Source organism: Myxocyprinus asiaticus, chromosome 12 (genome assembly GCF_019703515.2).
Source record: "Myxocyprinus asiaticus isolate MX2 ecotype Aquarium Trade chromosome 12, UBuf_Myxa_2, whole genome shotgun sequence".
In the NCBI taxonomy this organism is placed as follows: Eukaryota; Metazoa; Chordata; class Actinopteri; order Cypriniformes; family Catostomidae; genus Myxocyprinus; species Myxocyprinus asiaticus.
The window spans coordinates 50,566,895-50,591,943 of NC_059355.1; the positions used below are offsets into that span (position 1 = coordinate 50,566,895).

The 25,049-nt window shown below is 38.1% G+C and overlaps 1 protein-coding gene and 1 long non-coding RNA gene across 2 annotated transcripts in view; one reads left to right on the forward strand and one right to left on the reverse strand.

Annotated features, from left to right (window-relative positions):
- The window catches only part of LOC127449604 (uncharacterized), a 64,082-nt gene that overhangs the window by 33,739 nt on the left and 5,294 nt on the right, over positions 1–25,049 (forward strand). The window contains exon 3 of the long non-coding RNA XR_007898760.1: positions 24,375–24,422. This is a non-coding gene — a long non-coding RNA (uncharacterized LOC127449604). The remainder of the gene's footprint in view (positions 1–24,374; positions 24,423–25,049) is intronic.
- The window catches only part of LOC127449544 (zinc finger protein GLI1-like), a 91,216-nt gene that overhangs the window by 29,031 nt on the left and 37,136 nt on the right, over positions 1–25,049 (reverse strand). The gene's annotated exons all lie outside the window — the stretch shown is intronic.

Below are 25,049 nucleotides of genomic sequence, written 5' to 3' on the forward strand. Positions count from 1 at the left end.
ATTTCCATACTGACATTTACAGTCCAAAAATGTAATTCTCATTTCTTTTCATTTTGGTGCATCACATCCTTTTTGTTTGTCTTTTCTTGTTTTGTCTTTTCTTTTTTCATTTTGTCTCTTCTTGTATCGTCTCTTCGTGTTTTCTCATCTCTTCTCATTTCATCTCGTCTCTTTTCATTTCATCTCATCTTTTCTCATTTTGTCTCATCTCATCTCTTCATGTTTGTCTTGTCTCAGTTCATCTTGCCTCTTTTCATTTCATCTCTTCTTGTTATGTCTAGTCTCAACACGAAGAGTTGAGATGAGACAAAATGAGAAAAGACGAGACAAAAGAAGAGACGAAATGAAAAGAGACAAGATGAACTGAGACAAGACAAGCAAGAAGAGATGAGACAAGATGAAATGAGAAAAGATGAGAAAACACAAATTGACGAAACAAGGAGACGAAAAGTTAAGAGACTAGACATAACAATAAGAGATTAAATGAAAAGAGATGAGACAAAACAAGACAAAACAAACATTAAGAGATGAGATGAGACAAAATGAGAAAATACGAGACAAGGGAAAAGATGAAATGAGAAGAGATGAGACAAGAAGGGACGAAACATTTTGAGACTAGACATAACAAGAAGAGACGAAATGAAAAGAGACAAGATGAACTGAGACAAGACAAACAAGCAGAGATGAGACAAGACGAAATGAGAACAGATGAGATGAAATGAGAACAGATGAGATGAAATGAGAAGAGATGAGATGAAATGAGAAGAGATGAGAAAACAAATTGACGAAACAAGGAGACGAAAAGTTAAGAGACTAGACATAACAATAAGAGATTAAATGAAAAGAGATGAGACAAAACAAGACAAAACAAACATGAAGAGATGAGATGAGACAAAATGAGAAAAGATGAGACAAGGGAAAAGATGAAATGAGAAGAGATGAGACAAGAAGGGATGAAAGATTATGAGACTAGACATAACAAGAAGAGATGAAATGAAAAGAGACAAGATGAACTGAGACAAGACAAACAAGAAGAGATGAGACAAGATGAAATGAGAACAGATGAGATGAAATGAGAACAGACGAGATGAAATGAGAAGAGATGAGAAAACACAAATTGACGAAACTAGGAGACGAAAAGTTAAGAGACTAGACATAACAATAAGAGATTAAATGAAAAGAGATGAGACAAAACAAGACAAAACAAACATGAAGAGATGAGATGAGACAAAATGAGAAAAGATGAGACAAGGGAAAAGATGAAATGAGAAGAGATGAGACAAGAAGGGATGAAACATTATGAGACTAGACATAACAAGAAGAGATGAAATGAAAAGAGACAAGATGAACTGAGACAAGACAAACAAGAAGAGATGAGACAAGATGAAATGAGAACAGATGAGATGAAATGAGAACAGACGAGATGAAATGAGAAGAGATGAGAAAACACAAATTGACGAAACTAGGAGACGAAAAGTTAAGAGACTAGACATAACAATAAGAGATTAAATGAAAAGAGATGAGACAAAACAAGACAAAAACATGAAGAGATGAGTTGAAACAAAATGAGAAAAGATGAGACAAGGGAAAAGATGAAATGAGAAGAGATGAGACAAGAAGGGACGAAACATTATGAGACTAGACATAACAAGAAGAGATGAAATGAAAAGAGACAAGAAGAGTGAGACAAGACGAAATGAGAACAGATGTGATGAAATGAGAAGAAATGAGAAGAGATGAGAAAACACGGAGACGATACAAGAAGAGATGAAACGTTAAGAGACTAGATGCAACAAGAAGAGACAAAATGAAAAAGGAAAAGACAAAACAAGATAAAACAAACAAGAAATAATTTCGTCTCATTTGTTTTCATTTCGTCCAGTTTCATCTCTTCTTTGTCTTTTCTTGTTTAGTCTTTTAATTTTGTCTCTTTTTATTGCATCTAGTCTCTTAACCTTTCGTCTCTTGTCGTTTTGTCTCATCTCTTCTTATTTCATCTCATTTCATCTAGTCTTTTCTCATTTAGTCTCTTTTCCTGCTTTGTCTTGTCTGTTTTACTTTTGTTTCTTCTAGTTGCATCTAGTCTCATAACATTTTGTCTCTTCTTGTTTGTCTTGTCTCATTTCATCTCATCACTTCTTGCTATTTCTAGTCTCATAACGTTTCATTCCTTCTTGTCTTGTCTCTTCTCATTTAATCTTTTCCTCTGTCTCGTCTTTTCTCGTTTTGTCTCATCTCATCTGTTCTCATTTCATTCGTCATGTTTTGTCTCATCTTTTTTATTTAATCTCTTCTCGTAACTTGTAGTCTCTTAACTTTTTTCTCATCTTGTCTAGTCTCTTCGTGTTTTGTCTCATCTCTTTTCATTTTGTCTCTTTACTTCGTCTCTGCGTTTTCTCGTCACATCTCATTTCATCTCATCTCTTCTCATTTTGTCTCGTTTTATCTCTTGTTGTTTATCTTGTCTTTAATATCGTCTCTTGTTGTGTCTAGTCTCCTAACATTTTATCTCTTCCTGTATCGTCTCTTCATGTTTTCTCATCTCATCTCATCTGTTCTCATTTCGTCTCATCTCGTTTTCTTTTTTCGTTTTGTCTCTTCATTATATATAGTCTCAACATTTAATCTCGTCTTGTCTCGTCTCCTCTCATTTCATCTCATTTGTTCTCATTTTGTCTCATCTCTTCTCATTTCGTCTCATGTTTTGTCTTATCTCTTCATTTTACCTCTTCTCGTTATGTCTAGTCTCTTAATTTTTCATCTCTTGTTTTGTCATCTTTTCTTGTTTTGTCTTGTCTCTTCTCATTTTGTTTCTTCTTGTTACATCTAGTCTCTTTACATTTCATCTTGTCTTGTCTCTTATTTCATCTCATCTGTTCTAATTTTGTTGTGTTTCTCATTTTTTATCATTTCATCTCTTGGCCTTTCTTGTTTCATCTCATCTCTTCTCATTTCGTCTTATCTCTCCTAGTCTCGTCTCTGTTTGTTCACCTCTTCTCTTGTCTCTTCTCCTTGTTTCATCAATTCTTGTTGCGTCTCGTCTTTTCTTGTTTAGTCTCATCATCGTTTTTCTCATCACTTCTCTACAACTACCCTTTTTTCTCTGACTATCCTCCCTCTCTTTCTGTAGTTTTCTCTGTTCTTCTGCTGTTTAATGTATCAGGTTAATAATGGGTTAAACCACAGAAATCTCTTTGAACTTTATGTAAGGATGCAGGAGTGAGACGGGGGTGTAGGAAAGGATGGAGAAGCTCCACCAAATGCCTTACAGCTGGGACACAGCTGCTATACACACACACTACCTTAATGAGAGCGTCAAAATACTCCACACCCTTTCTCTCTTTTTTCTTCTGCCTTTCATTATGACTGCGAGGTCACATCTGTCACAAAACTATTTGCTCTTCACTTTTTGTTGTTTTTGGCCTCACCTGCCCCCCCCCCCCCCCCCCACACACACACACACAACGCATTTATCTATATCTATCCAAAAGGTGATATACCATCAACTTTTATTGTTTTATATAAAGGTTATATAAAAGATGTTGTATACTTTTATATATTTATATAAGCATTTTTTAAAGATTTTTTTTTATTTCATTAATTGTTTATCCAATGGATGATGTCCCCAATGAGAGATTTTGTCACCAGCATAGCCAGTAAACCCACATATACAAATGAACACAGTCACTTCCTCTGTGACCACAGTCTCACACTATACAATCCAACCCAGAATAGCTCTCTAAAGCCTCATAATAACCCCTGGAGTTACTGTGACCACAAGGATTATGCATAAAATAGACAAAATAACCACAGTAATCATGGGTGGCCTGACACATGTGTCTATGATGAGATTTTTTAAACTGCTTTATACTTCTACTGCCACTACAAACACACTGTATGTGTTAGATTTTTACATTTTCTAAAGAAAATCTGAGTGGTGCTTACTCTTGTAAAACTTGCTGCCACGATGCTAGCGTGTTCAGGGTGTTGTTATGTGGTTGCTAAAGTGTTCTGAGTGGGTTTTAGTGTGTTACTATGTGGTGGCTAAGGTGTTCTGTGTTGAAAATTGAGCACTGCAAGGGGTTTACTATGAGTTCTGGGTGGTTGCTAGGGCACTGCTATGTGGTTGCTATGAGTTTTGGATTGTTGCTAGGGTGCTATTATATGGTAGCCATGAGTTCCGGGTGGTTGCTATGGTGCTGCTAGGTGGTTGCTAGGAGTTCTGTGTGGTTTCTAGGGCGCTTCTTGGTGGTTGATAGGAGTTCTGGCTGGTTGCCTGGACACTGCTACGTGGTTGCTATGAGTTTCAGATGGTTGCTAGAGTGCTGCTACGTGGTTGCCATGAGTTCCGGGTGGTTGCTAGGGTGCTGCTAGGTGGTTGCTAGGAGTTCTGTGTGGTTGCTAGGGTGCTTTTAGGTGGTTGCTAGGAGTTCTGTGTGGTTGCCTGGACACTGCTATGTGGTTGCTATGAGTTCCAGATGGCTGCTAGAGAGCTGCTAGGTGGTTGCTAGGAGTTTTGAATGGATGCTAGAATGCTGCTATGTGGTTGCCATGAGTTCCGGGTGGTTGCTAGGAGTTCTGTGTGGTTGCTAGGGCGCTTCTAGGTGGTTACTAGGAGCTCTGGGTGGTTGCCTGGACACTGCTACGTGGTTGCTATGAGTTTCAGATGGTTACTAGAGAGCCGATAGGTGGTTGCTAGGAGATTTGAATGGTTGCTTGGACACTGCTAGGTGGTTGCAATGAGTTTTGGATGGTTGCTAGGGTGCTGCTATGTGGTTTTTATGAGTTTTGGATGGTTGCTAGAGTACTACTATGCATTGCCATGAGTTCCGTGTGGTTGCAAAGGTGCAGCTAGGTGGTTGCTAGGAGTTCTGGGTGGCTGCTAGGGCGCTGCTAGGTGGTTGCTAGGGTGTTCTTAATGGATGCTTGGGCTATGCTAGGTGGTTGCTAGGGCACTTCTTGGTGCTTGCTAGGAGTTCTGGGTGGTTGCTAGGGGTCTGCTAAATTAGGTCATTGCTAGGGTGTTCTGAGAGGTTGCTTACTAGCCTAAATCAAAAAAGCCACCCTAATGTTTTTTATGATATAGATCGAGTTCCTCCTTCAATATAAGTCTATGGGGTTTTTCATCCGATTTATCGTCCGGCAAAAAAAAAAAAGTCTGATTGGTTAAAAAAGTAACAGCATGCATCTCTTCAACAAGCCATATGATTTGAGGTATCATTCAAATATGTAGCACAAATGGTTCAGGATGACTTGCTGGATGTTTAATACTCAGCTTTAACATTTCAAACTACTAATCATAAATATTACTAAAAGTAATAGTGATGCTTGATGTAGAAAACCCCATTAGTTGTCTCTGGAGGAAGAAAGAACAGCAATATGAGCAGAGGGAGCACAGTTGAAATGAGACAGAGAACATAAGTGGGACGAATTCCAGGTGAACACTCCCTGTTTTTTTTTTTTAAGAGAGAAACCACGAGAGACCTTTTAGAGATTTTCAAGCTAGTGTGACGGCAAGACCGCATGAAGAGCATCCTCACACACACACACACACACACAAACTGGCTGTGATGTGGCTGGAATCATGTTACTGTCTGTCGTAACTTATGCAGGTTGAATTCTTAAAGGTGCACTCAGTAATTTGTTGTTAATGGTTCGCTGGCCGAAATGTGAGTGGTCTTGGACTTTACTCGACACATATCGGTGTGGACGCAGAATGTTTGCAGTTTCTGATGCCATGAAGGTTCATATGTAAACATGTTACTTGCAATAATCCCTGGAAATTGTATTCATAATGTGTTATTTCCCAAATCTCTTAGCAAGAAATTTTAAAAATATTTCTTGAATACTTCAGAGAAGATTAAATTCGACTCCGGGAGAGGGAGAGAGACAGATGTTCATGCAATAATTTCATAAATGTTTTTTACTGTCACCTGCCTAGACTCGTTGCCTATAGATGTGTGTGTTTCATGTCAGTCTGTTTGTAAATTCTTTCCTTGACCCTTAACTACACCTTAAAGCTAACATGAAAAGCATTCACAAACCATTTTATTTCCATAATGTGATAAATTGCAGAATGAACAAGGAATTCAACAAGGAATTTTTTTAATTGGAAAGTGATAACAAGTTTCTATATGACAGACTAGGTTTGAAGGGGTTAAAAAATAAGGCATTTCAGAGAAGGAGCAAGTTATTATATTTTGTTGAAAGATTCCAAACTCATTTTATTCTTTGGAATAACATGCACATTAAGACATGGAACATGCATTCATAAAGTAAATAAGTGCAATTAATGGGTCAAGTGCAATTTAATTCTGAGGTTCTTCTCCGGTTATTGCAGCATCTGCATCCTATTATATAGTTCATTTCCTCAAGCACCAGCGATATAAACAAAGACAACACATTCATAATAAGATGGTTATGTGAATGGGCTGTATGAAATGAATTAGAAGAATAGAAATATGGATTTGACATGCTCCTTTTATACACATGGAAAATGTGATTCTCGTCAGGATTTGGATGAAGGCCCGTTCAATTATAGAGAATGTAAGTATTATTAATTTGCTGATCAAGTGACGCAAATCATGGCTAGTATTAACAGTGATTATCAGTATCAGCCTTTCAGGTTAGATTTCGAATCCAGGGCGTGCTGAGTGACTCCAGCCAGGTCTCCTAAGCAACCAAATTGGCCCGGTTGCTAGGGTGGGTAGAGTCACATGGGGTAACCTCCTCGTGGTCACTATAATGTGGTTCTCGCTCTCGGTGGGGCGCGTGGTGAGTTGTGTGTGGATGCCACGGAGAATAGCGTGAAGCCTCCACATGCAGAATGTCTCCGTGGTAACGCGCTCAACAAGCCATGTGATAAGATGCACGGATTGATGGTCTCAGACGTGGAGGCAACTGAGATTCGTCCTCTGCCACCCGGAATGAGGCGAGTCACTGCGCCACCACGAGGACTTAGAGCGCATTGGGAATTGGGCATTCCAAATTGGGGAGAAAAAAAAACATTTTACCTGCCAACTTCATTCACTGGCCCCTTTTGCAATGACTTAAATATCATTTCACAACAAAAGGTAGAAAATGTTTTATCATAAATACAATTGTAAATATAAACATAGTAATAATAATTGAAAAATAAACCATGACCTAAAGATAGTTTAACACACATCTCATACCTTTTTGTTTCATAAAAAGGCAGTGATTGTCAGGGACATAATTTGATGTTCCACTATATTTTCAGAGTTTGTAACTGTATTATCACCTGCTGGTGGAATCTCCAAACTGCAAATGCAGGAACTGAGTTTAGACTTTGCGCTGAAAACAGACGAGCTTCTCAAACATCTTAGCACAATTAACTATTTCTCAGGAAAATAGCAAATTTAGCTTTGGACCACTTCGTTAATATACATTACACCCAGTTTGTGCGCATACACCCACAGATAGCACAAACACTCCCACTTACGCTTTGTGCTGGCATGAAAATTGCACTTAGAATTAGCACTCTCAGGAAAATTGGATAAGTTGTAGAGCACTGTCGTAGCGCTGTCACTAAAATAGAGCCCATAAGGTTTTTTATTTTAATTTTGTTATCCCCTTTTCTCCCAATTTGGAATGCCCAATTCCCACTACTTAGTAGGTCCTCGTGGTGGTGTGGTTACTCACCTCAATCCGGGTGGCGGATGACAAGTCTCAGTTGCCTCCGCTTCTGAGACCGTCAATCCGTGCATCTTATCACGTGGCTCGTTGTGCATGACACCGTGGAGACTCACAGCATGTGGAGGCTCATGCTACTCTCCGCGATCCACACACAACTTACCACATGCCCAACTGAGAGCGAGAACCACTAATCGTGACCACGAGGAGGTTACCCCATGTGACTCTACCCTCCCTAGCAACCGGGCCAATTTGGTTGCTTAGGAAACCTGACTGGAGTCACTCAGCACGCCCTGGATTCAAACTCGTGACTCCAGGGGTGATAGTCAGTGTCAATACTCGCTGAGCCACTCAGGCCCCTAGAGCCCATAATGTTGAAAATAAAGACATGTTAATATGCTGAACTCCACCTGTGGTTACTCTGCTAGGACACCTGTGTGAATGTGAGGGGAGGAACGTGACTTCATACATCCACTACAAATCACCAAGACACCAGTCGATTAAAAGTAATTGAGCAAAAATGCCTCCGAAATTTGTTCCAGCAGCATTTGAGCACAGATCACACTTGCTTTCCTATTTTCTTGTCTAATGCAAAGACATATATGTAATTGTCTAAATACTGTGTTCACTGTAGTTCAGTGTGTGTAGTTCAGCTCATTGTGTGGTCCTGCAACGTCAGAATTAATTCACTGCACAGGAATAAAGTCACACACATGAGTGTTTGTACGCACGTGTAAATCATTTGTAAGAATGGGTCAGAGACGCCGATGAGTGCAGTGTGTGTGTATGTGGATGTGTGGCCCACTGTGGACCTGTGCAGTGTTACTGTTTAATTGGACGGGAGCTCTGAGTCAGGTCTGTGTATCAGAACACTGGACTTGAGCCCACCAGTCTGCCTCAACATCTCTTTCTCACTCTCTGAATTATTTTTTGAACTCTTTCTTCTATCCCAGCCTAATATGAAGTACGTGTAATTTACAAGTATATGCAATTTGAAAAAAATGTACACGCTTCACCTTTAAAAAGCACTGAAGTTTCATGGGGTCATATCATGAAAAATCTAGAACTATTTTTTTAGATAAAAAAGTTCCAAGTACTATAAAAATAAACTGTAAGTCTCAGAATGGGGGGCCTGGGTATCTCAGCGAGTATTGACGCTGACTATCACCCCTGGAGTCGCGAGATCGAATCCAGGGTATGCTGAGTTACTCCAGCCAGGTCTCCTAAGCAACCAAATTGGCCCGGTTGCTAGGGAGGGTGGAGTCACATGGGGTAACCTCCTCGTGGTCATGATTAGTGGTTCTCGCTCTTAATGGGACGTGTGGTAAGTTGTGCGTGGATCGTGGAGAGTAGCATGAGCCTCCACATGCTGTGAGTCTCCGCGGTGTCATGCACAATGAGTCACGTAAAAAGATGCGTGGATTGACGGTCTCAGAAGCGGAGGCAACTGAGACTTGTCCTCTGCCACCCAGATTGAGGTGAGTAACTGCGCCACCACGAGGACCTAATAAGTAGTGGGAATTGGGCATTCCAAAATTGGGAGAAAAGGGGATAAAACTTTTTTTTTAAATATCAGAACTCAAAACAGACCTTATTCATGCTAGCGCCATCTTTGATTTTTAATGGGAATGACAACGAGGCTGTGAGGGATAGACTTACAGTCTCTTCAATGACACAAACAGTATAAAGTGGTACGATCCTCCTAGATCACATCTGATTTTCTACAACTCATGTTGTCTGGAGTTCTTTGTATACTGAATGTTCTTGGACAGATATTTTATCAATGTTTTGTCCGTGGAATGATGCAAAAACACTTTAAACTGCAGTACAGCCCATTGAAGAGACTGTACATCTTTCCCTCACAGCCTCGTTGTCATTCCCATTAAAAATCAAAGATGGCGCTAGTGTGAATAAGGTCTTTCTGACATGAGCTAGAATCTAGATGGATATATAAAGATAAAACTGTCTATGATGGAAACTAAACTGAAAAAAAATATTTTGTGAAGTAAATATAGCGGAAAAGATTAAGTACTTTCTACACTGAATAAGTGAGTTAAAGCATGAACTTAAAAATTGTAAGTACATTCTACATTTGTACTAGGGGTGTAACGGATCTCGGTAAAAAAACCAACAGTATGGTTCGCCACCCACGGTTCTGTAAGCAAAAGCTCTGCGGTTCATCTCAAGTTTAATGACGCATCTGGTTTGTACAGTTCGACAAAGGAAATAAAGCGCCAAATAGACATCCACAGTTAATGCACATGTGACCGCCTGTGTTTCACGTGGGTCAACTTTCTACCGAGAGAAGCTGTCCTATTAACTGTTAGTATGTTAAATCAGTTGATGACATCACAGTTTTGCACGCATTAGTTGGCAAAATGGCAAGCGGAGAAAACAAGCTGCAGATAAAGAAGCCCCTAACCCCCTTAATAATTAGAGAAAGTTTGTTTTTTTAGTTAAGGACCCTAACGAAAATTAACCATGATTTTACTATAGTAATATTGTAGTAACCATGACTGTAATAACAAGGACTGCTGTCACTATGGTTTTCTTAGCAGATATCAAAGTTTTGATACAATTAACCATTGTTTTACAACAGTAATACTGTAGAAGCCACATATGAACCATGATTTTACTATAGTAACATTGTAGTAACCATGACAGTAACCATGTTAATTTAGTGGTTACTATGGTTTTACTACAAATACCATGGTTAAACTATGGTTAATGTAGTAAAACCATGGTGATTTGTAGTGAGGGCAAATCTCCTGAGTGTTTGTGACCAAACAGAATAATTGTACTTTGGATTTGGTAGTAATATACTGTATATATATATATATATTTTGCGAACATAACAAATACCGAACAGTACCAAAACTTTGTTTATCTTTACAATGTGTCATTATGTATCAATCCCAAAGTAGAAAACCTTGCCATACTTATTAATTAATTAAGAGTAAATTTCACTGGTAAATAAAATAAGTACATTTTACTCAACATTTCGAAGCTGGTGTTCCCAGCATGCACTGGGCTTGAATAATTATTGAGCTTGTATGTTGTATGCGAGTTTATTTACACTATTTTTATAGTTGATTTTGTTACGTTTTGTGAAGTCTGAAGCTCATTTTCTATTCAAAATTAACCATTCGTGATAAGAAAAATTATCTGTTGATTGTCATGCTCATCATGTTTTGTGCACCAAGTGTTGAGGTCTGTGTGTGCAGCTCTGTATCTTGTTTCTATCACCACAAAAGCTAGAAAATGTTGCTACTAGACTGCAAAACGTGCAATAAGCTTCCCTGTGGAAGGCTTCCATACATGATTAGAAATGTGTTTATAAGGAAAGTTCTAAATGTGAAATTTTTTTATAAAATTTGACTTAAATGCAAAAACTTGTAAAATAAAGTGTAATGCTGCATTCCCTTTGTGTCAGAATTACTGTAATTAAACAGCAATGCAGAGATTGTACTCTGAGCTGTTCACATCCTCCTACCTCATAAGTTATTTGTTTTTATGCTTAATGCCAATACTTGTAATGCTAAAATGGCCTTTTTGTTGATAACAGAAAAATATGTATTTACAGAGTGTGATGCCAAATTTCCATCATTCTCTGATAAAGTTTGTACACCTGAAAGAATCCTGGATTATGACTTATCAAGCGTTCTCTCATCAGATTGATGGTCCACAGGAACATTCATTTATTCTTCACACTCCACCTCCTTCAGTCAGTGTGTGAAAAAGCTTTTGTTTCCTCTTTATACGGATCCCAGAATGACATCACAGAAAGAGCGAACACAGCAACAACAGCTCCGTCATCAAGAGCCATTTACATAATAAACACAATTGAGCACATGGACTCACTGAGAGAGACACACATGAGAACTCAATGAGTGTAAGTTGTGCTCTGGCTGAGAAAGCAGCGAGCGTACCGCGGTATGTCTGTGTGTGTGTGTGTGTGTGTGTGTGTGGCCTGTTCCACTAAGCCAAACACTCACTCAGAACTGCTCTGCTTCGAATGATTTACTGATCAGATCACACACACATGCCCGCACGCACACACACAAACACACACACAAACAAACACACACACACACACACACACACACAGTACACACACACAAACACAGACATACACACACACACATGCCCGCATGCACGCACACAAACACACACACACACACACACAATACACACACACACACAGACACACAGACACACACACAATACACACACACACACACAGACACACACACACACACACACAATACACACACACACACAGACACACACACACACAAACACACACACAAACAAACACACACACACACACACAATACACACACACACAAACACAGACACACACACACACACACATGCCCGCACGCACGCACACAAACACACACACAAACAAACACACACACACACACACACAATACACACACACACACACACAGACACACACACACACACACACACACACACACACACATACACACACACACACAGACACACACACAATACACACACACACACACACACACACACACACACATGCCCGCACGGACGCACACAAACACACACGCAAACAAACAAACACACAAACACACACACACAAACACAGACACACACACACACACAGACACACACACAATACACACACACACACACATGCCCGCATGCATGCACACAAACACACACACAGACACAATACATACACACACACACACACACACACAATACACACACACACACACACAAACACAGACACACACACACTCAGACACACACACACACACACAGACAGACACACACACACACACACAATACACACACACACACACAAACACAAACACAGACACACACACAGACACACACACACACACCACACACAGACACACACACACACACAGACACACACACACAGACAGACACACACACACACACACACACACACAGACACACACACACACACACACACACACAGACACACACACAGACACACACACACACACACACACACACACAGGCTGCCAAACAACTCTCAACACCCAACACTTGATAACAGCTTAACAACTCCTTCATAAAGACTCTATAAGAGTGTCATAGAGCTTTATAAAGTGACTGCTGGAGTTAAACAGCATGAAACAGCCTCTGTGTGAATAAACCAAACGTCATTCTCAGGTTTCACTAACTGCTTTAGACAGCAACACTGATATTCTAGTAAAAACATGATCATTTTTTTATGTCGCAACTGTGTATGGAGAATATTTTTTACATTGTAAAACAGTTTTTTTTAAAAACTATTTTTTGTTTACTTTTTACTTTATTATTTTTAAGTATTTCATATAAAATATGTAATATTGTATAATTATATATTATTTTATATAATAAATATTATTATAACATGATATAATATGTATTATATTATTAAATAATATTTTATATTATATAATATTTAAAAAAATATATTTAAAATAATTTTAATAACTATTTTTAATTACATTTCTTTTTGTAGGAAAACACAAAACATTAAATGTTTTAATTTTTACTATAATATTTTTAGGTATTTAATAAACAATATTTAATATCATATAATAATAATATTTTATTATAAAATAAATATCATATTTATTATATTATTACATAATATTTCATATTCTTTAATATTCTGTAATATATTAATTTTTTTAGAATTCTTTTTTAATTCTGTGTATATTTAATTATGTATGAGTGTAGTCAACATGAAATAGATCAAATCTTTTTTTTTATTTTTTTTTTTTAATAATATTTGGACTTTTATAAATTAACTTTTCAGAACTAAAAATTAGGTAAAACTTAAAAAAAACCTACCCATATGTTGTATAATGTTACTTTGGCTTTGGAAATGGAAAGCTTCATTTTACTTTGCCAATAAAGCTGCTTGAATGGTGAATCTTGACAGAATATTCAGACAGAAAGTGAGAGAAGAGAGATGCAAAGCTGAACATGAAGTGGAAAAAATCTGTGAGCAGGAAGCTGACGGTAGTGTGTGTGTGTGTGTGTGTGTGTGTGTGTGTGTGAGGAAGAGTTTGACTGTGTCTGGCATTCAGACATGCACAGCATATGAACGAAAGGAAGAAAAGAAAGACAGAGGGTGAAAAAGATTCTCTAGTATTCTGGTTTGAGTGATGGCTCATTATTGCAAAGAAGCATCATAATAGTGTCACTGTCACTTCAGTGATTTCTCATCTTTGAGTATGGTCATGTTTTATTGAAAACCAATGGCTCTCCCTCTAATTTACATCTTATTACAGAGTAAACAAACATTCCGGATCCAGAGTTTTCTGTTAACATTCGGTTTATCCACCTCCAGGCTGCTTGGAATCCTCAGAACTGGTCTGAAGTAGATGTCAAATTATACTCTTGTTTACCAATAAAGTTCTGGCACATGAGGCAGGATAACTGTCCCTTTAAAGAGCTGTTCACTAATGTCAGTCTGCAGTCTCTTTGTCCATTGTTTTTCTTTGACCATAACGTCTCATCCAGCTATTTTTTCAGCGTCTTGCGCAACATCCTTTAGATGTAGTGTAAGGACATCAACTTTTAAAAGCACATATCAAGACACCTGCGTTCTGTTGCGCTGCATCTAGCTATTTTGGCACAAGAACATGTTCGATCTGAACGGCCCCTATGGCAATTTTTTAACATCAAATCTATTCATAACAAATAAAATAATAATAATAATAATAATAATAATAATTAATAGGGGGCCTGGGTAGCTCAGCAAGACGCTCACTACCACACCTGGAGTCGTGAGTTTGAATCCAGGACGTGCTGAGTGACTCCAGTCAGGCTTCCTAAGCAACCAATTGGCCCGGTTGCTAGGGTGGGTAGAGTCATGTTGGGGTAACCTCCTCATGGTTGCTATAATGTGGTTCTCGCTCTTGGAGGGGCGCGTAGTGAGTTGTGAGATGCCGCGAAGTATAGCGTGAGCCTCTACACACACTAGGTCTCCGCGGTAATGCGCTCAACGAGCCACGTGATAAGATGCACGGGTTGACAGTCTCAGACGCGGAGGCAACTGAGATTCATCCTCTGCCACTCGGGTTGAGGCGAGTCACTACGCCACCATGAGGACTTAGAGCGCATTGGGAATTGGGCGTTCCAAATTGGGGAGGAAAAGGGGAGAAAATCCACAAAAAAATAAATAAATAAATAAATAAATATATATATATATATATATATATATATATATATATATATATATATATATATATATATATATATATATATATAAAAGATGCTGACTACCACCCCTGGAGTCACGAGTTCGAATCCAACCAAATTGGCCTGGTTGCTAGGGAGGGTTGAGTCACATGGGGTAACTTCGTGGTCGCTATAATGTGGTTCTTGCTCTTGGTGGGGCGCGTGCTGAGTTGTGCGTGGATGCCGTTGAGAAAAGCCTCCACATGCGCTATGTCTCCACACAGGAAACTGAGATTCGTCCTCCGCCACCCGGATTGAGGTGAGTCACTACGCCACCACAAGGACTTAGAGCGCATTGGGATTTGGGCATTCCAAATTGGTAAGAAAAGTAATATATACAAAATAAATTTGTATATATATATATATAAAGTATATTAAAAAATTATATATATGTATATGAACTATAAATGAATTCCAAACTATTAAATAAATAGCCAAGCCTATGAATAAAAAAACTGATTATTGCAGCATGATATTTTGCATTGTTTTATTTTAAAATCTTGTTGTGCAAATTGCATGCCAAACATTTGGGCTCTAATATAGTTTTTATTCATTTGTGACTTCTAAGTGACAACCCTAACCCACAACAAAATGGATATTAAAATAATAAAAATCCATTACTGCAACTAAAGGATTATCCAAAAAAATACTACAGTTTACAGCTGCCAACAACCCAGAAAATTGCAAATTCTTTCTTTCCCTCTATCAAGTGTTCAGTGAATATCAGCCTTTAGAGAGGTTGAGAAAAAAAGAAGAGGGTCATGCCACAAAAGCCGGTTATGCCACCTGATCCAAACCGTTCTCCAGGTCATCAGCTATTTCCACATTCATTATAACACAAAGAGCCGGTCTCCATTCCTCAACCTGCTCTCAAACGGTTGAGGAGGTTAAACTCTCTCCTACCTGACGAGGGCCAAGCACTGATAGTTAAGAGCAGGAGGAGAAAAGGAAGGCTCTCATGCCTGTGAGAGTCGGCCGGCTGTAGAGCTCTTGGGAAGTTTGTCTTGTAATTGAGTCAATTGTTGACCTCCTGTTCAAACGGCCTTCAGGATAATAAACGCTCTCTCTCTCGCCCTCTTAATCCCAGTATTCCGGGCTCCGGTCACCCCTCCTCTCCTCTGCGATTGTGTCGTGAGTCAAAGGCCGTGATTTAGGGGGGAGCCGTACAATCTTTTAACTTTCTTTTTCATTCCATCTTTTGTTTGTGCCGTGGGATGAATTCTAATCATCTACCCCTCCTGCCCCGGTTTACTGCCCTCCCCCGATCACCTCACAACTGCACTTCTTCACACTGTACATCTCTCTCTTTCTACCTCTCTTTTGACTTTGTTCCAAAACCTTGTGAGCTGCCTACGTAGTCAGCATTTGAAGGCATCATGATTATAAGCATCATTGTGGAAGCTACTTTGAAACTGTAGTTTGTCAAGATAAAAGTAGTTAACATTCAGTCAAGCTACACTTTGAAACCACATAGTTATATGAACTATAAATATAGTTATGTTGGCTTGGCAATGTGTCATATACATATATACTGTATATATATATACATATAGTGTAAAATGATAACATAACATTTATATTAAAAACAAGAAATAAAGTAAGAAAAAGTGAGAGACAGTTAAGGCCATGTGTGAGTTTGTTTAAATTTGAATGTTTTAGTCTTGGCCCATTGAACATTCCTTCAGTGTAAGTCTATGGTATTTGGGGGATTTTTGATCATCCGCTGTGCGGAAACCATAAGTCCGATCTGTTAGAAAAGTCAAAGCAATGCGAGTCAGAACAGTCTTAAGGTCTGTGCCAAATTTGGTGTGTGTAGTTTGAAATCTCTAGGAGTTACAGTGAGAAATTTGGTTTTGGTTTAGGAATTTTGAGAACCCCCCACCCCCCCCACTAAATCGTAGGTCTGTTCCAAAACTTAGCCTCGCTGTCTCATGCCTACATAGGCAGCTGTTTTCTATGGCAGCATCCTTATTGAAATTATGCCTCATAAGAGAGCGATTTGTAACGTTCTACATTGGCGGCAACTCCTCGTGTCATTCAGACTTGACTCTGATTTACATAGAGGTGACGTGAGATGACTGACGCGATACTCTAATGAACATAAAAACGCATAGCACACACCTTTTGGGTGACATATTCAGTTTTCTATCATATTAAACGTATGTATCATATTATACTTTGTAGTATTGAATGAATTATGAGCTTATTTATAATGGAAATTTCTCTCGCTTCGTCCGCCATCTTGAATTAATTTTTCCACCAAGCTCTCACAGTGCATTCTGGGATTGCCTACTCGGGGAAGGATGCATACGATGCCATTTAGCCAAAATGAGACAGTGTAAGTAAGATACTAGCCGTTTGGAACAACCTTCGCTGAATAACTGCAACTAGAAGACACGTTATTTTAACTGAGTTGAAAACAGTGATCAACAGCAGCAATTAACTAAATATTTCACTTCAAATAAGAAGCAAAGTGACTTCTATGCGAAGGCTCAAGTGGAATCGGGGAATCCTTCATTTTTGAACCACAATGTAGTTCATTTACATGAACCGTCCAGATGAACTGATTTACCAAAATGAACTGACTTTCCAATACTACACATAAGTGAATCGATGAATTGTTTTTACCAATTAATTTACATGAACTGTCCAGACTAAATGACTCACTTATATGATTCAAATGATATGTATGGGAATCACGTTTGATTATCTCCGTTTCTGTATTGCTGCATGTTACAAATGTAGCTCATTACTGGAAAAGCTTCACTATTGTGAAACTTGTCGATCTACTGTCACGCTATTGAAAAATGTAGTTACGTTTGTAGCGTTGCCAATTTTACTTACTTTCTCTCCAACACTGATTATGTAACATGATCACACGGGAAGTCGGCATGCTGTTTCCGAATGTTCCGGTACCCTAGGATCGGCAACAGTATGCCGACTCGCTGACATGCCCTATCTCCCATCGGACATATTTGGATCAGTTGCATGGGAGACCACAGTTCAATCCCCATTCAAACGACGAAGTAATCACGTTTGTTTAAACAATCACGAGCGTGATAAGGAGGTTGCATTTTTATCCCCATCATTGCATTTTGTTTCTACTAATGGTTATGGTTAGATTTGGGTTTTAGTTGGGGGGTAGATTAAATAAAATAAACATTTCTCTTCACTGTTTTACACCCTGTTCAGCTGAAAATAATTATTTTTACAACTGGCTATAATTATGGATATAAATGGATGTCACACTTGTTTATATGCTCTGAAACACTTACCGCTTTAGCCTCTGGAGGCAGTGTTTTCAAATTCGGTCAACGTACACCGATTTCGGATAAAGAAAAATCGGCACACACTTGCCGAATTTGATGTGAGATCAGGCTGGATTATAAGACTATTGTGTAGTTAGCTCACAAACATGTCAATGTCTAACTATTGGAGTCAAATTTATTGTGCGCGTCACTTGAAGGGTCCTTTATGTATGATTCCTATGAAGAGCGTTCCAAATCAGTCTTTTTTGTTTGTTTTGTTTATTTTTATTATTTTGTATATTTAAGGACTCCTGCACTCTTAGCTGAAATAAATCAGGGTTTGTTCAAGTTTGAGCTTTTAAGTCGAAACACATTTAGCTTTATATTTGCCCAGTAGAGAAGAAAAAGATACTTACAATAATCTTCTACTTCTGTTTGCTCCAGAGCTTTAGACTTCAGTCCTATTGTGAGGGTTCTTGCAGAGATCAGGAATGCAAATCTCACAAAATCTGATTCCAGTGCTCAGATCAGCATTCATTTGTTTACATACTAATAAGACAATTTATAGTTGGCAGACACTTTTATCCAAAGCAACTTACAGTGCCCTTATTACAGGGACAATCCCCCCAGAGCAACCTGGAGTTAAATGCCTTGCTCAAGGACACAGTGGTGGTGGCTGTGGGGATTGAACCAGCAACCTTCTGCTTACCAGTTCAGTGCTTTAGTCCACTACACCACCACCACTCCAATTTGGCCAACATGTTAACTGTGTGAGTTCTCAGTCATTTCTGTGATGCCTTTGAAGAACAATATATAGATAATAGATAAACAGCCTATTTAAAAACAGAAAAAACAGGTTCATTATCCATTAATAAGATTGTTGGTAGATTTTGAAACCAAAACAACAGGGAACTATCAATACTGTTTATTTTTGGCCTGGGTAGCTCAGCGAGTATTGACACTGATTACCACACCTGGAGTCGCGAGTTCGAATCCAGGGCGTGCTGAGTGACTCCAGCCAGGTCACCTAAGCAACCAAATTGGCCCGGTTGCTAGGGAGGGTAGAGTCACATGGGGTAACCTCCTCGTGGTCGCTATAATGTGGTTCTCGCTCTCGGTGGGGCGTGTGGTGAGTTGTGTGTGGATGCCGTGGAGAATAGCGTGAAGCCTCCACACGCGCTATGTCTCCGCGGCAACGCGCTCAACAAGCCACGTGATAAGATGCACGGATTGACGGTCTCAGACGCGGAGGCAACTGAGATTCGTCCTCCGCCACCTGGATTGAGGTGACGCCACCACGAGGACTTAGAGCGCATTGGGAATTGGGCATTCCAAATTAGGGATAAAAATAAAAATAAATAAATACTGTTTATTGGCAGAAAGCTATCGGACAATGCCAAGATCTCAAAATGGGCAAATATGTGCTGGTTATTTGTACAAAAATATTTTTCTTACTGAGTATTTCTGTCTTATTTTCCTGTAAAATAATATCTAAACATCCTTAAAACAAGAAAAAATTACTTGAGCAGCAGAAAGACATAAAATATGAAGTCTTGTTTTCAGAGAAAGCTAACAAATTGTAGTCGTGTTTATGCTTAAAAAAATAAAATAAAAAATAAATAAAAACTTTGCCATGAGGTTTTCACTTGAAAAAATATTTTAGCCTATTTTTAAGATTTACCCGTTTCAATTTCATAACAACATTCTATAAAAAATGTATAGAATTAATTACAAATTAAATTTGTATTTGTTTATTTAATTAAAGATTACTCAATTAAATGTAATTAAATTTTATGAAATGCAAATAAATAAATGATTTTTTTTTCTTACCCCGTTGTCAAATTTTTTTTTCCCCCGTTGTTATAAGCATGTTACTAAATTTTGTTAGATTTATCTGAAAACAAGACAAAACATAATGTCATTTTGCCTCTCAAGAAAAGTCATATTGTTTTAGGGATGTTCTGATATTTTTACTGGAAACTGAGAGAAAAAAACACAGATTTTTACAATATGGCCGATACTCTGTATCAGTCTATCACTAATGACAAATACAAAAAATCCAAAGTGATTTTTGAAAATGTTACTTTGAAAATATGAATCTGTTGCACTATTGTTTAATTGTCCTGTTGCGAGTCATCTTTCTCTATATTTCCTCAGACCTTTACGTTTAGCAATCTAATTTCAAAGCTGTTCTGGAATCAGTCACAATAGCCACATTTGGATGTTGCCCATCAACTCCAGCGGTTTATAAACAGCTGCTGGGTTTGATGTTGTAATAATGTGTCTGACCCCGGATCAGTGCTGGAGAGTCGTCTCACAATCATTACACGAGTGTGAACGTGTGAAGAGTGTTTTTCAGCCACTCTCATTCTCTCGGGCTCTTCTCCTGAAGTGTTTGTTGGGAAATCCTTGGTAAATCACAGTGTTTGCTCTTGCTTTGTCAGCTGCAGGTTTTTATAGACTTCCACTGTTGACAATCGCTTCACTTCTGTTGGCCTCGCACAAGCAGGATAACACTGTGCAAATATACCCGTGTACACTCTCGGCACAATATCTCTCTTTCTAACACACATAAGTGTGTCAATACTCCAAACGACACGTCGATAGCTGTACAACAGCTCAGGTTATGTCATATGAATCCATTTCACCCATGGGAATGGCTTTTGTTAGTGTCGGAGATTAAATGCACACAAACAGACCACGCAAAAAAATATATCGGTCAGGTATCAATATTTGCCCAATTTCGACTATCAACAACAGCCAATAAACAAGGCCAGTTGGCCAATTAACAGATGTATTTATTCTCCCTTGTGTCAGTTCCTACATGGACGCTGATTTGTCAATGGATAACAAATAATTGATATGTTTTCATTTGCTGTCATCTATTAGAAACACATCAAAATGGCAATATACCGGTAGAAATGTGTGAAGCGGAATAATTGTATAAAAATCGGGTTAATGTTAAAATGCGGCTGCATGGTAGGAAATACCGTCCAATCAGAGGTTGCGCTACAAATAATCATTGTAGAATAATCAATACATTACTTTTAGTTACTTTATTGCAGAGATTCCCAAACCAGGGGGCCAAAGCTGGCCCGTGATGACCTTTGATTTGGCCCACCTTTCCGTATATGAAAAGAGCAAAAAAAAAATAATAATAATATAAAAATAAAAATGCCATTGAAGCAGCTTTTCATTGCATTAACTCAGCAGATTGCAGAGTAATGTTTTTTTATTATTATGAAATCATAAAAGAAGGGAACCAGGGCAACATTTACTGTATATTTCAGTATAATACAGTTTGATATAATGCAACGTTTAATTTCGGCCCACGCCCCTCAATCAAGTTCGATTTTCAGCGGGCACCTCTGCTTTAGTGTCATTTTTTTGCATTAAAAGTTATCTTTTTCTCATTGGATGAAAGTGCTTTCTTTTTTCTTTTTTTTTTTTTTTAACTTTTAAATACGTAACTTTCAATATTTTTTAAAAGTTTGTGAATCATTTTCCAAAGAAAATGTGTATACAGTAATACACACACACACAAAAAAATGTTTGCCCGCATTTTCCGCAAACATTTCTGCATTTCAAATTCATAATAATAGTCCATAAAATTTAATTGTGTAATGTTTACCAAATGTAATTAATAAAACTAAATATATATATATATATATATATATATATATATATATATATATATATATATATATATATATATATATATATGTTTTTTTTTTTTTAAATAACTCAATTCAGTTTGATGCAATTTTGCTATGAAATGTGTAAATCTTGTAAATATTTAAGTGTAGGCTATATTTATACATATATATACACACACATATATATATATATATATATACACACACATATATAAATATATATATATACACACACAAATATAATATATATATATATATATATATATATATATATATATATATATTTTTATATATGTGTGTGTATATATATATATATATACTAAAATGTCAAGAATATCACAATTTAAATGTTTAAATGTTTGCTTATATCACCCACCCCTTCAACTGATCCAACTCATTAATTACTAGTGACAGACCCACATAGCAGCCTGGCCAATTAATTGGATGATATTTACACATTTTGAGATTACTGGTATCGGCCAATAAACTTGCCTACTTTCCAGATTAACAGAATTCTTAGTTCCCTTTGCAACAGTTTCAAAATCAAAACTCTTGTCAACATTATGTTACTAAAACACATTTGCTGTTTTCAGATATTTTTTATTATGAATACAAATTGTGTTAAATAAGTGTTCAATTAATTTTTAGCAATTTTGCTGAAAACCCATTTTTCCCAAATTGTTATATAAAGGCAACATATAGAGCCCTGTGAAATCAGTTTTATTTTTCCCCAAATTCAGTGTTTTCCATTTCATTTTTTTCTAAATGAAGCACTTTTTGTGTTTTTGACAGCATCTTCTCACATCCGCATAAGCAGTTCACTGTATGAATTAATGTGCTTATCAGACCGCAAAAGGCTGCGATTTAATTATGTAAATATACAGTCTGCATGTGCTGCGTGCTTCAAGGTTAATGAGAGCTCTGTTCTCTGTGATGACGTGATACTTTCATGTTACGTTTTCAGTGTATGAGCGGCCGGCTACACACATTCCCTTTGAAGCATGCAGCACATGCAGACTGTATATTTATTTAATTGAATCTCAGCCTCTTGTGGATTCTAATTTGATTAACTGTGCTTTCATACATTAATTTGATCCCAAATGTCAAATTCTGTATTTCTGGGGGCTTGGGTAGCTCAGCGAGTATTGACGCCAGAGTGTGCTGAGTGACTCCAGCTAGGTCTCCTAAGCAACCAAACTGGCCCGGTTGCTAGGGAGGGTAGAGTCACATGGGGTAACCTCCTCGTGGTCGCTATATTGTGGTTACTCGCTCTCGTTGGGGCGCTAGTGGTGATTTGTGCGTGGATGCCACGGAGAATAGCGTGAAGCCTCCACACACGCTACGTCTCCGCGGTAACACGCTGAACAAGCCACGTGATAAGATGCACGGATTGACGTCTCAGACGCGGAGGCAACTGAGATTCATCCTCCGCCACCCGGATTGAGGCGAGTCACTACGCCACCACGAGGACTTTGAGCGCATTGGGAATTGGGCATTCCAAAATGGGGAGAAATTGTTTTTGTATTTTATATTTAATTCTGTTTAAATGACTGGATTCAGCGATCGCAGAAATCATAGGGCCCTAAATTTATCGACCACTGGTCATCTTGCTCTCTAGATACTGTCGATGCTTATTGAAAAAGCCAAGTTGGTTGACCACAAAAATGACTATGAAAAGGTTTTATAGGTAGACAATTCAGATTTTTCATAGAATAAAAACTATAAAACAATTACAGATTGATGTTTGAGTGTAAGTAAAGGAAGCTGTAGAGTTGTCCCGGTGTGTGTTTGTGACAGGTATGTTGGTTAGACAGGCATCTTAAGATCAGTGGGTCATTAGCAGGTCTTTGACCCTCGACTGCAGTCTTGATCCCGACCACATTCACATTAATGCAGCAGATCATGAGCTCAGTGGGACCCTCGACCCACCAACAATAGACCCCCTACCAGAACCTAACACTTAATACCAATGTTCCCATTTCACTCAGCATTTCAAAGCCCAATCCCTCCACCCCCTTCCTCTTCTGTCTATAGTATTCAATTTCACAGTACTTAATAGGCATGATTTTTTGCAAATAATATTGCCAAAGCATCAAAACTTTTACAGAGCTGAAAATAGTGATGCAACAATGTATCAGCCAATCATTGTGTCGGCTGATAAATAGCAATTAGACATCAGCTGATTTTTTAAAACTGCTAATGATTAGATGCTTTTTGTTTCAGTGAGACCAGCTACTCTAAAACATGGCGGACACATAGCGACATAGAGAGTTACGTATAATTAATTATCAGTCATTTGAAAGAAGTTAGCATAAAAAATCGGAACCACCAAACTATAGATATTGGCAGATGTTGTTTTAAATAATCGAATTTCGGTATCCATGCATCCCTAAAAGAACGTATTAAGAAAGCTGCAAGTAGTGTTAAAAAAAAATAGCATGCAAGGTAAAGCAAAACAGAATAAGATGAAATAAAATAGACTTTTATGCAGATATAAATAGACATACTCTGTTGTACAGACAATGAATTAACTAGTAAACAGTTCTCTCTGTCTCTCTCTTCCTGTCTGCAGCATCGTGTTTTTGTGTATTGGGTAACAATGCAGATGCTCACAGCCACTGTAAGTACTTCCTCCTCACCCTGGGGAGTGTGTGTGTGTATGTGTGTGTGTGTGTGTGTGTGTGTGTGTGTGTGTGTGTATGGTCAGTGCTAAATGAGTAATTAGCATGTGAAGGTAAAACAGAAGGCCTGTTAATGACAGCTTTATAGTGACTCAGTGAAAGTGTGTAATGGTCCCTTATAGTTCACTACACACACTCACACAGCTCTGTTAAATTGTTTAATTCACCCAAAAATAACAAATCTGTCATTTGAAACAATTATGAGAAGCTATTATTTCCAGGTTGATCTTTTCCATACAATTAAAGCTACAGTGACCTGTATTGACCACAAGTCATGAGAACTTAATACGTTTTTTTTTAACATCCTTTTGAAAGCTCGACAGCCTCTGGTTACTGACTCCAGAAAGACGTTTATTGCGAGAAAGCTGCTTAAGGCTCGAAATCGTCGAATGCGTTTACATGTGTACACTTTACTCCCGTATACTTGCGGCTCAGTCAGTAAGCTGCTTTCTCCACAGCAACGTTATTTCCCTGAGATGCTTGTGTAAATAACAAACATGGGATACGAGGAAGACTTTGCTATTTTATTCTCCGCTGCTTCGCTTTATTTCCAGATATTCCGAAGT